General features: G+C 41.4%; 1 long non-coding RNA gene across 1 annotated transcript in view; it reads left to right on the top strand.

Moving 5' to 3' along the window:
• LOC122812354 overlaps positions 1-6,146 on the top strand; it is a 204,431-nt gene extending 198,285 nt beyond the window's left edge. Inside the window, exon 2 of the long non-coding RNA XR_006366391.1 lies at positions 1-6,146. This exon is cut by the window's left edge and continues 263 nt beyond it. This is a non-coding gene — a long non-coding RNA (uncharacterized LOC122812354).
• The last annotated feature ends 6,264 nt before the right edge of the window (positions 6,147-12,410 follow it).

Consider the following 12,410-nt stretch of genomic DNA (forward strand, 5'->3'; position numbering starts at 1 on the left):
GAGTCAGTGTTGTAGAGGCAGTCATGATCAAAATGACTACAACTGCAAAAAAATAAGTTTCAGCAACAAGCAGCTGGCATGAAGTAGCGAGAAAGAGTGCTCCAGTAAGAGTGGGAGACTAATGAAGTGCTGGCATTTCTTTGAACTTGAGAAAGTGAAAGTGCTTCTCGAGACCTAGGCAACATGTTGAGATGCAAGGATTGTAATTAATGTAAATTGTTCATTTAATGGCTGTATGGAGAGTGGGGAAAGAAGATGAAAAAGTTGCATTTTTTGAATAGTGGTTTTGCACACTAATGTTGCTGACCAGTGCTGGAGCTCAAGGTACTTACTGGTGAACCTTATGATGCATTAATTAGGGTCAGTGTAATTTATTTTGTCTATCAGCTGTTAATAATAATAATAATAATAATAATAATAATAATAATAATAATAAAATAAAAACAACAGATGTCCTTTTCATTCATCCTCACTGATGGGTTATAGATCTGATCGAGGGATCCGACTCGGCTGCATCTTCCAGACTTCAAATCCTAGTCTCGGGCTCCTCCCTCTTCCCAAAATGCACCACACCACCTCTAACTCCTTAGATCTCATTTGCTGCCATCCTGGTCAGATGCATGATTCTGGTCTCTAGCTGTAAGAAATTTATTTTTAAACTTTAGTTCCAATTTTTCTTTGATCTGCTATTTCCTGTTGGTTCATCCTTCATCAGTGGCCATTCTTGGCTAGAAATACTTTCTTCCATTCTGGTCGTCTTTGTGCTGGATCTCTTAAAGTTGTTAATACCCAGCAGGAAGAAGTACAAGATGTTATGTCTCGGCTCTTGCATTTTCCACAGGGTGGATGGATATTTGTTTTATATGGCTTTACATGTAGTCTTAGTGGTTGGTCTCCTTTTTCCATGTACCTTATTTTTGTCTCCGAATCTCTCCATGCTGGCTGGCCTGTTGCCTTGCATTTTTTTTACTGCTCGGAAGGGTTTTCCTACCAGACTTGCCTTTTTCTGTCTGGTTTTGCTTTTGGTCAGCTCTTCGGTCTTGGGGCTTTTGTGTTTGTGTTTGTGTTTTATTTTATTTATTTATTTTTATTTTAGCGTTCAAGTTGGAATTATCGCTACAGGTGTATGTTTAGGTTGTGGCTTATCCAATGTTGCGTGTTTTTTAAAATAAAAACAAGATAGGATGAGAGGTTTTGAATTTGCTGCCTTGAATGGCCTTGGGTATTCCTGTGGTGGCTAGGCTTGTATAGGCCCTAGGGCCAATAGCCTAGTGCCTACCTATGAACCTATGGTGCTTTTGCGGTTGTTTGAGAATAGACTGAGTAGCTACAGTACTAAATAATGGCGTACAGTTTTTCAGACATTTCCTTCAGAAAATGTGCTAATACAATTCCTATTCTAGCCATTTTCTAAGTTTACACAAGCAATGTTTAGTATGTGTTCTTGTGTCAAGGGGTTGAAAGGTATGGGTCCTGGGTTTACTGGGCTGGTCCAGATTGAATGAATCTATAAAAATGTGCCCACATGAAATACAGTACAAGAGAACTGGAGGGCCGAAGTTTTGAGGGACCGATTTCTTTTATCTGTCTGATGTGCTGGGCTCGCGTGCTTTGTTTCTACACCTTAGAGCCCTTTGTTTCTTGCTGGTTTCTTTGGGGCTCAATCCCCCCCCCATACAGAGAAACTGCCAATAACAGGTGTCTCCAATCCAGTCCTTTGGAACTGGGGTCACTAGAACTCCGTTGGATCCCAAGTCTCCTTGGAACTGACAGGTTGGTCCATTGGGGTGTTTCCACTTTTTATCATTGGATCGTAGGCCTGCAGATCTGACTGTCTGGGACTTTGCTCTGGATCAACCTCTTAGGATCAGACTGGTGTGTGGACTCTTTCCGATCTGGGTTCCTCCCACCATGGAACCCTTTTGATCTGAACAGTTTCTCTTCCCCCTTCCTTGGACCCTGACACTGGGATCCTATGAATGTTAGGTGCCCATGAAGGGCTGTGCAGCCCTCAGATTTGGCTCCTTTGGGTCCAATGCCATTGGACTGTTGTAGTTTTCTGTGGATTTGAGACACTCCTCAGATCCGACTGATTCATTGTTTTGCTGCTTCTGCAGCTAACTTTTGTGGTGCCTTTTAACCTTTAGATCCAGCGTGTTCACATGTGTCCTTCACTCTGATACTTGGGTCCGACAACTAGCTAATCCCGTGAGAGAACTGTGCTGCTTCGGATCCTGAAATGTTGAACAGTTGGACATTTCTTCAGATCTGGGGCTCCCCTTGGACCAGACAGTAAGGAACCAGTATTTGTTGCGGTCACTTGTCGTTTAGAAACTGCTTCTGATACAGATCCTGTTCATTTAGCCAGTACCCCTAGAGTATCCAGAGTCTTACCTCCCCCTTTGAGCTGCACTTTTAATTTGATAATTAAGGATATACATTCATTTTCACTCATCGTATCCTTGACGCATGATAATATAACCATAAAAAATATATCTCTATTCTCCTACTTTGTCCCGCCTTCCACTCTGTCATAGTTTCTTGGAGGTATTTTCTGAGTCTGGTCTGTCTGACCCAGGATTTGTGCTGAGCCTGCAGACAAGACCTTCATTTTGGTTAGGCTCAATTATTCTGGTATCCATTCCTGCAGCATAAGATTTCTCACTGCAATGTCCATTTCCCTTTCTAACATTAAAGTTCTGAAACAAACCGGTCTTCCCAACCATGTCTCGATGACTCTGTGCAACTTTGTGGAACCCCTTAGGGTGACCTTTGTTGAAGCCCTCCTTTGGTGGTTCCTCTTTGTTTGGGCCACCAGTGAAAGACATGCCCACCAGCGGCAAACAGGAAGGATAGACTCTGCCATGGGAATCAACCCCCCCCCAGTGGACCCCCCCCCAAGAAACGAGCAAGAGGGAAAGGAGGCCATGGTTCTGGAAGTTTGGGAGGGGGGGGGATGCTTTTCAGACCCACATGGGGGGATACTTGCTCTGTAGCCAGAGGATTAATTTTCAATGGGGGGGCATCACTACAGAGGCTAAGGGCATCTGCAAAATCGGGCTTCAGATCAGAGAACGGACCCTATCAGTGAACGGACCCTATCAGTGATCCTGAAGGGTTGGGGCTGCCCGACTTGTCTCTGGAGGCAATTGGGTTGTCATTCACTACACCTAGGTGCATTAGGTAGATCTTACAGGCAATGCTTATAGGCTAAACATTATGTCCAGAGGTTAATTCCTGTTTTCCCTGTTACCTCCAGAAAGCCGGGGGAAACTCCCCGATCTTCAACCATTCAGAGGGAGTGTGCAGCTCTAAGACTCCAAAAGCTGCTACACAGTCATCAAAGGGGGTCCCAACTAAAAAAAAAAAAAAAAAAAGCTCCTGCTTTTTGCTGCTAAAGAAAATGGGGGTTCTGAGACTAATTCTGGATCTAAGAAATCTGACTCTGTTATGAAGCCGAAGTTCTGAATAGCTACAGTTTAGTCCATTGTTCCTATTCTGAGCAAGGACAATTGGTTAGGCCCTGTGGAAAAAATAGGCGGTCATGGAAACATTTGCATGTCTGCTGGGGGCCAATCACTACCAACTCAGAGCACTGCCCTTTGGGCTTACCACAGCTCCCTAGGTGTTCAAATGTAGGGCAGTTGTGGCAGCTCACTTGAGGTTCATAGGATTCCAGATGTTTCCCTGTCTGGACAATTGGCTCCTCACTCTCATTAAGACCAACTTCTACAAGCCAGGGATTACTTGCTTCAGATTTCCAACTCCCTAGGCCTCAGCATAACCCAACTCCCATACGAAATCTTGAGTTTCTAGGCACTCTATTGGATACTACCAATCAAGTAGAGTCGTTACTTCACTGCTTTATTTCTCTGAAAAGTCAGGTTTGGGGCTTTTCCTGGAGTCTATTCTTTACCACCCTCTATCTACTCCTATCAGGTTCACTCTATTTTGCAAATGTCATATTCAGTGGTCGATACAGTTAATGACCTGTTCTGGGCAGGCCATTTTTTCTTGCCTCCCCAGTACCCATGCTCACCCTGGACACTTCCTATTCTGGATGGGGAGACATTACGAGGGAAAGGTGGCCTGAGACACATGGTTCCCTTTGGAGACCAAGCTACATATCAATATCCTCGAGTTGAGAGTAGTCGTCCTAATGCTGCAAGCTTCTCATGTTTTCCCTCTGGGGACTGTTGCAGTCCATGTAGACATGTTAGTAGTCTGGTATATTAACAAACACAGGGGAACCTGTTCCCAACCACTGTGCAGAGAGGACATGAGGGTCTGTGAATGGGTGATTTCTTCAGATCGCTTTCCAGTTGCAATGTATGTATCGGGGAAATAGTGCTTTTGTAGGCAACCTAAACAGGCCCATTCTTATTCCATACCAGTGGTCTGTCAATGCGTCAGTAGCTAGCATGATTTTTGGTCGGTAGAGCCAGCTTTGCTGTGCGACCCTTTAACCTCTCCCCTCATCAACTATTGCAGCACATTCTTTGCTCTCATTCCTCTATCCATGGGAATCCCCCAGGGATGCTCTGGTTCCCGATTGGCCCCCAGGTGTCTGCTATACTTGTATTCCTCTTCCTCGAATTCCATAGTCCCAACAGACAGCAAGCAGGCTGAATAAGGCTCACTTACACTCGTTGCTTTTTTTTTTTCACCTCGTCGGGTGTGGTTTACCTGCTCCTGATCTCGCCTCTGTTATCTTTCATGTGAACTCAATTCTTCATTGCGTACAATATTATATTTGCCTGTGGAGTTTTTCTCCAAGACTTTGATATAAACAGGTTCTGTTACCTGTCTGACTGTCCCGGTAAAACTAATGTCAAATGATAAATAATTTTACTTATTTGGGTTTCTGTCCCGAACATTGGACCTCTCTCAGCTGCTATTCTTCTCACCCTTTTTTTCAGCCTGGTACGTTTAAGCAGGCCGCCAGATTTCTCTACCATTAATAAACTTGAACCAGTCCTGCTTTTAAGCCCTCAGTAGGCACAAAATCAATTCAGTTATCCGTGTGCTCTCCAAATCATTGCAGTGAAGGTGAATATTTCCGAGAAAGTACAGAGAATTTGATCACTTTTTAATCCCTTTTTCTCTATCTGCTTAGGTCGAGTGGTGTCCAGTTACAGATGTTGTTTTCATTATTTATCCATTAAGAGAGTTGCTATTACCTCATCCTCCCAAAGCCCCTTTACCAGGTCAGTGGCCATTTCATCTGCCTTCTCCACGAGAACGTCCTTTTTATAGTAGAAAGTAAGAATCTACATAGTTTCAGTATTTGTCATCCTTTCTGAATTGTCAGTTTTATGTTTAAATTTTCCTCTGGGACTGACAGCACAGAAAATCTGACCAGCTGTTTATTTTTCTTTCCTTCTATCAGCCTGGGTTGCACAGTCCCATATATAATCCTGGCCAGTTAAACTACCGATTGTATTTTGCTGAGTTGTTTACAAAGTGGTATGGAATTGTCTCCTCATCCTAGAATTATTCTGTCAAAACCATGACTTCTTAACTTTCCTACTGCAGTTTGATATCTCCTACAGTAATTTGTTTTTATACTCTTACTCTTGTGACACATTACAAACTGGGCATGGTCTCCAGAAATGGACCATCCTTTGGTTTTGACAATTCTCTAGCATATCCTTCCTTGAGAGCCTCCCACGAATTTATGTAGCTTTGGAGTCTACCCATCAGTGAGGAAGAATGAGGAGGACATCATCATATTTAGGAGTTATGTACTTGTCATAACTTGGTATGTGTTCTTTCTCATTTTTCCTCATCTTCCCTGTCAGGCATCCCCTAACCTTTTTTCTAGAGAGAGGTTTGTATTTTAATGGAACGTTGAGTTCCAAGGTTTGTTGCAATTCTTATCTGTCCTCCCTCTCTAAATCAGTAGACGTGGGCAGCAAACCCGATCTGAGGAGTTAGACGTGCTGTGGTGCATTATGGGAAGATGGAGGAGCTCGAAGGATCTGAAGTCTAGAAGATGTGGACGAATTAGAGGATTGGATCTGTATCCCATCAGTGAGGAAGAAAGAGGACAACACGCATACCAAGTTATGGAAAAGTACATAACTCATAATTTGGATGAACTAAAAAGAAACTTATCAGTCCAATAAAGAGAAAGGTAACACTTGCGTCTACTAAAGCTTTTTTTTTTTCTTGGAGCTGTCAACTAATTCAGATCAATGTTCATGCCAGAGAAGCAGTGTTGAGCAGTCTGCTTTTGTAAGTAGTATAGAAGATAAAAGTACTTAACTTTTACTTTAGAAGCTTAGTTTTTCCTTTTAGTTCATCTGAACTGTTTGTACACGTTCAGTGGTATGACAACACAAGGCTTATTGCACAGAGTTGGGAGCTATCCACCATTTTTCTGTTAACTGGGTTAAGGCCTATTTTCATTGAATGCCCAGGAACACTGGTTGTCACCTAATCTGTCTTTCCCTGTCCCTGCCAAATTGGCTATGAATCTTTTTAAATTCTAGGGTTCTGGCCATTATCCATTGGGAATATTTTGGTTTGGAAGTTCCTTCCTCCCATTTCAGATGCTCCTCAATCTCCTCTGTTGTTGCTCTCTCATTTCCCAGAAGCTGTTCATTCTCTCTCGGCTCAGGGCACCTTTCAAGTTATGCATCCTACCTAGGTAGATAATGGATTTTATTCCTGAACTTTTTTTGGTCCCACAAAAGGAGGGCACATGGATACCAGTTCTGGGTCTTTTCTGGCTTAACACTTTCTCAAGATTCCTTCCTTTCGGATGTTCTCTCTGCAGACATTTTACTCCTCCTCCTACCTCGGGCCTTTTTGGTATCTCTCTATCTCAAGGATTCATACCTTTATATCCCCATTCACCCCCACTTCTGGAAATGTTGCTTCTTCCCTGCCTTTTTCAGTTCTCTACTTTGTCCTTTGGCCTCTCTACTGCTCCAGAGATATTCACCAAATGCCTTGCATCTGTCTTTACTTGTCCCAGGATTCAAGGGATTCAACTCTTTTTCCCTGTCTACATCTGCTTATTCAGGCTCCTTTCCCGAGCAGTACTTCATTACCTTAAGTTTACTACTACCCTGTTAGTCTGGGGTTTGCCATAAACTTCAGAAATCGGTTCTGACGCCTTCACATGATCATATTTTACTCTGCTGCCATCTTCAGACATTTCCCTTGTAGGCATCTCTGCCTGCCCCCAAAGCTCTCTCCAGTTGCCTTATTCCAATTTCCTCTTCTGGCATCTGCCATGGCCAGGACTTTTCTCAGTTTCATTGCTTCCACCATTCCCATACTCCCCCTTGCTAGGCTCCATATGAGGAAGCTTCAGTGGTACCTCAAGTCAGTGCGTCTTCAGCATTGCCAACTCCCTGGACTTCCCAGTACCTTTCTTTCCTGTTTCAAGATTGAGCTTCATTGGTGGATTCATTAACTTTCATTCAACTCAGGTCTTCCTTTTCAAGCTCCATTTCCAACTCAGGAGCTCTTCACAGATAGCTCAGATAGGGAGTGGGGTGCCTCCTTTGACCTCCTCAAGGTTCAGGTTCTGTGGCCTCCTCCTCAGAGGTCAGATCATATTAGTATAAAGGAGATGAATGCTGTGCTTCTTGCTCTTCAGGCTTTTCTTTCCCTCTTTCATCCCGGTCCTCTGTTTTTACAAATGACTCCAGTGATGTGTCAGCAAGCAAGGAGCCACTATGTCCTATCTTTGCAGATTAGTCCTTCAGGTCTGGGATCTAGTTATCCAGCATTAAATGATTCTTCAGGCAGTTTCCATTCCTACGGAGCACCATCTAGTGGCGGACTCCTTGAACAGGTCCAGCACACAAACTCACGAATGGCTGCTTCACAAATGTGTTCCTGGACATTGTACAGTGGTGGGGTATTTTTCAGTAGATCTCTTTTGCCTCCCATCTGGAACAGAGCAGAGGAAAGTTCTGTTCAGAGTCCCAAGTCCTCTGGCTTAGAAAGTGGACATCCTTTCTTGCTCTTGGAAAGGGCTGTTTCTGCATGAATATTTCTGTTACCATAAGTTGTGCACAAGATCGGGCATGATTCTTCCAGAAATCTTCCTCGTAACTCCCTTTTGGCCCAGACAGCACTGACTCCCCTTCTTTCTCACTTGGCTTGGGGTAGTCACCTCACCAAGTGGATCTTCTCATAAAAGACAAGGGATCTGTTATCCGTCCTCACTTACCCACTCTTCAACTGATGGTGGTGGAGTTAGGGTTTTGATCCCTTTCAGGCACCTCTCTTCTGAGGACATGCTTCAGGTTCTGCAGGAGGCCAGGAAACCCACTACAAGGAAATCATCTATGTCCAAATAGAAACCATCTTCTGTCTTTTGCCTGTCTTGCCATCAGGATGCACTCTCCTACAGTAGGGCTAGGACAGGCCCAGTGATAGGATGGCCCCCCCTGTTGAAGAAAGTAGCAGTCCACAAAAATCTCAAACTGATGGGCCAAAAAAAGAGCCATGCAGATGATAGAGTGGACTATTGAGGATGAGAAAAAAAATTGTATTGTTACTATTATGCAAGCAGCCCAGAATATCCAGACAAAAACTATACAAAAAAGAGTAAAAGAAATTGGTTGAAAGAAAAATACTTCCACAAGAAAAACTGTCCGAAGCTTCAAATAAAAAATTTTGTTCATTAATGCAACAGATCCATGAAAAACACTATGTAAATCAAGAAACTGTGTGCCATTTGGATTAAGAGACTGAGGAAGTGCAAAAATTTAAGGAAAATTTAGAGATGTTTGAAGGGTATAAAAAAGAAATATGGACATGGGAAAGAGAGAGGTCTGATATGGTGCAGTATTTATGCACATGAGACTCGCAAAAGGCAGCCCCAAAGATATTTAAAGAAGTACAGGCAAAAGCATTCAAATATGGAAAATTTCACAGTAACGAAGATCACAAAGAGAGAATGTAGAACAGAAGACGAAGTTGGAAAAAAAATAGAAGCTGACGTGGAATATTTGCTAAGCGAAGGATTCAGTGTAGAAAGTCTAACACAGATCCCATCACAGCATGATGGGAACAACTAGCCCCCAAAGTAATTAGAACAAGAGGAGCAGGAGACTTCTGAAGAAATAAGGACATGGGAAGAAAGCGATTTAATATGGTGCAGTATTTATGCAAAGGAGAAAGCAAAATTAATCAATGTAAAAAAGCAGCACCAAAGATATTTGAAGAGAAATGCAGGCAAAGACATCTGGATATGGACACATTTACAATACAAAAAGTAAGGAAACAAAAAAAAGTAGGAGTATTAGTAATGGAGAAGTTAAAGAAATAGAAACTGAGGTTATGGATTGCCTGTAAAGTGAATGATTTAGTGTAGAAAATGTAATTCTGATAACACAGGATAGAGCAATGGAGAAACCAGTGGAGCAGGAAGCATCTGATCAGTTGACTCAGTTGGAGCTGTATAGCAAGGGAAAGAACAGGAAATTTTGGCAACTCTTACATAGTCACTGTCGTGGAGTGATCAGCTAGTGAGTTCCCATATGAAAGGAGCAATGGATGGCATGGTGAAATTGATGAGGACGTGGCACAGGAGGAAGCTCTGGAACTTTCTGTAGAGTGCCTACAGGAAATGGTGAACAAAGAATGTGCCCCCAGTTTAGAAGAAAATGATCCATGAGAAGAGTTGATTGATTTTAATAGAGATGAATAGACATATTACGATCAATTAAAGAAATAGACTGCAGAAGGGCAGTAAAACCTGAAGTGTTAAGTTTGATAATACAAATCAACATAATTAGGACTGTCCGTAGAGATGCATGCAGTCTAGCAGAAGTAAATAGGATACATTACTTTGCAGTCAAATTAATACAGATAGTCCTACCAAATGAACACTGGGTAGTAAGAGAGGACTGGGAGAAATCAAATGCTGTCATGGAAGTATTAGAGAACTGTAAAGCAATTAAGAAAAGAGGTAAGAGGGGGGAACAGATCAACAAAAATACTTGGATGTGAAAAAAGCAGTACGCAATATTATAACGGATCAGGATTTATCATGCACTATCGCAAATAAAATGTCAGCACAGGCAGAAAAATTTAAAAGGTACACAGATGAATATAAAGGAAAAGTACAAAATAAGCAGTTTGACTCCGTTTTTATAGAGAATTGGGAAACAAGGTAAAAGGAATTGAAGACCAAAAAAAAAAGCATTTTGGAGAAATATTTGTCATTATGTGGAACATAAAGATGCTAAATGGATAGAAAAAGTAAGTTCGTACAGGATATGAAATGGGATGAAGTAAAGGCCAGAGAGATTGAAACAAAGTTAAGAAAAACCTCTAATTGGGAAACCACAGGCCTAGATGAATTACTTAACTTCTGGTTGTCAAAATCTTTGCATGATGATTCTAGCCATGAGCAAGAAGTTATTTTTATATGCGCACTCTGAACAGACACCAGCTTGGCTAGCAGAAAAAACAATTCTCCTACTTGAGTGAGCCTACAAGCTACTCTTAACAATTATAGACTTGCCTTAACAAGCTTGCCTTAAGACGACATATAAGCTCTACACTGGAATTGATGCCGGCGGAGTTTATAATCATTTAGAAGAGAACTCAATTATGGGAATAGGATAAAAGGGTAATAGTCATATGGAACAAAGGATCATTTAGTCACAGTGGAGAATTATAAAAAGATTCTAAGTATGGTTTGGATAGACTATAAAAAGCATTTTACAGTATCCCACGTACATTTTTTAAGCAGTCTTATCCATGAATAAGATGCACCCTACACTGATTACACTGCATCACAGTGACCACAAAACAGTGGCAAACCACTTTGCAGTTAAGCCATGATAATGGACAAGTTATTCCAGGGCTAAAAATCTAAAGGGGGATATTCCAGGGTGACTGTCACCGCTGCTCTTTTTCCTTGCCGTTAACCCATTAAGCTGTCTAACAGATTAGGTCATGCTATAATTTGTCTCTCAGAAAGCAGCAAAGTTTAAGGCTTCTCATCTTCTCTTTGATTTAGAACTGTATAGCTCATCAGATGAGGAACTTAAAGCACATCTGCAAGTAGTCAAAACTTTTTCAGATGATGTAAGAATGTCATTTGGTCTTGATAAATATGCAAAGCAACCTTTAAAGCAGGAATACTGCAGCACCAAGAAAACAGTTTGGGACAGGAATGTAATATAAAAGAATTTGAGTAAAAAGTGTATAAATATTCGGGGAATTTGATGAAAGACCAGCAGTAAAACATGAACAAATCAATTAAAACTTGGTAAGGAATATTTTAGAATACTAAAATTAATACTTAAACAGCTTTGGCATGTAGGAAGAAAGTCCATGCTATAAGCTTAATGTTGCTGTCCTAACTTGCAGATTTGGATTGATTGGCCTGAAAAGATGCTGGATAGGTTGGACAGGAAAACAAGGATTCTTTATGCTCAAATGATTTATAAAAATCAGTGTATACCAAGACTATATATTCCCCGTTCTGAGGGAGTTATGGCCTTCCTTAAAATTGATTACATGTATAAATCTGCAGTCGTGGGACTGTGTACATATCTGCAGACCTCACAAGACTTAAATGTAGTGAAAGTTTTGAAACGCGAGGACAGTAAGTAAGATGACTTCCCTACTTAATTTAGCAGAAGCATATCTGGGAATGGAAATCCAACCAGAAGTAGATAAGATCAGGCAGCAACTGAATGTGCCAGAAAAAGAAAAATAATGTAGGTAAAAGGGTCAGATGAGAAGGCAAGAGATGCCAAAAATGCACAAGTACAGTTGCAAGTATAGAAAACTCTTGGAGCAGTCTCATATTTATCAGGATCAAACACAGGAATGGTCAAGGAGAGATGAATTTAAACCAAAAGGTGGAAGGTTAATATCGATGATCCAAGATAGTGGACCAAGTACACATTTGTTTTCAAAGTCTATTGAACATGTGAAAGAAACGGACAAATGTAGGTTTTGTAAAACTGAATTGGAAACCGTTGCACACCTTGCTGCTGGTTGTAATATACTAATGGCAGAGGGACTGTATACTGATAGGCATAATGTTGCTAGACTGTTGCATTGGGGATTGTGCAAACAACATTGAAGCAGCTGAAAATCACTGGAAACATGAGCCAGAAAGCATAGAAAATGTATATCCCATGGGATAACCCATTGCCAACAGTTCAAAAAATAGATGTGAGAAAACCATGTATAGTAGTCCAGGAAAAGACAAAAGTAGCTTTGTTCACTGAAGTTGCTACACCCATTGACTACAGTGTCTTGTGTACAGAGTTAGTCAGTCATAAAATACTAAGTTTGCAAGTAGAAATAAGGGCAGTGTTGAAGGATACCTAGACAGTTCTAGTAGTAGTAGGAGCAACGTCTTAGAAAAAAAATAGTTTACAGATGCATGCAACTCTGTATGAATTAAGAGCCATTAC

Source organism: Protopterus annectens, chromosome 1.part1 (genome assembly GCF_019279795.1).
Source record: "Protopterus annectens isolate FY-2018-M chromosome 1.part1, PAN1.0, whole genome shotgun sequence".
NCBI lineage: Eukaryota > Metazoa > Chordata > Ceratodontiformes > Protopteridae > Protopterus > Protopterus annectens.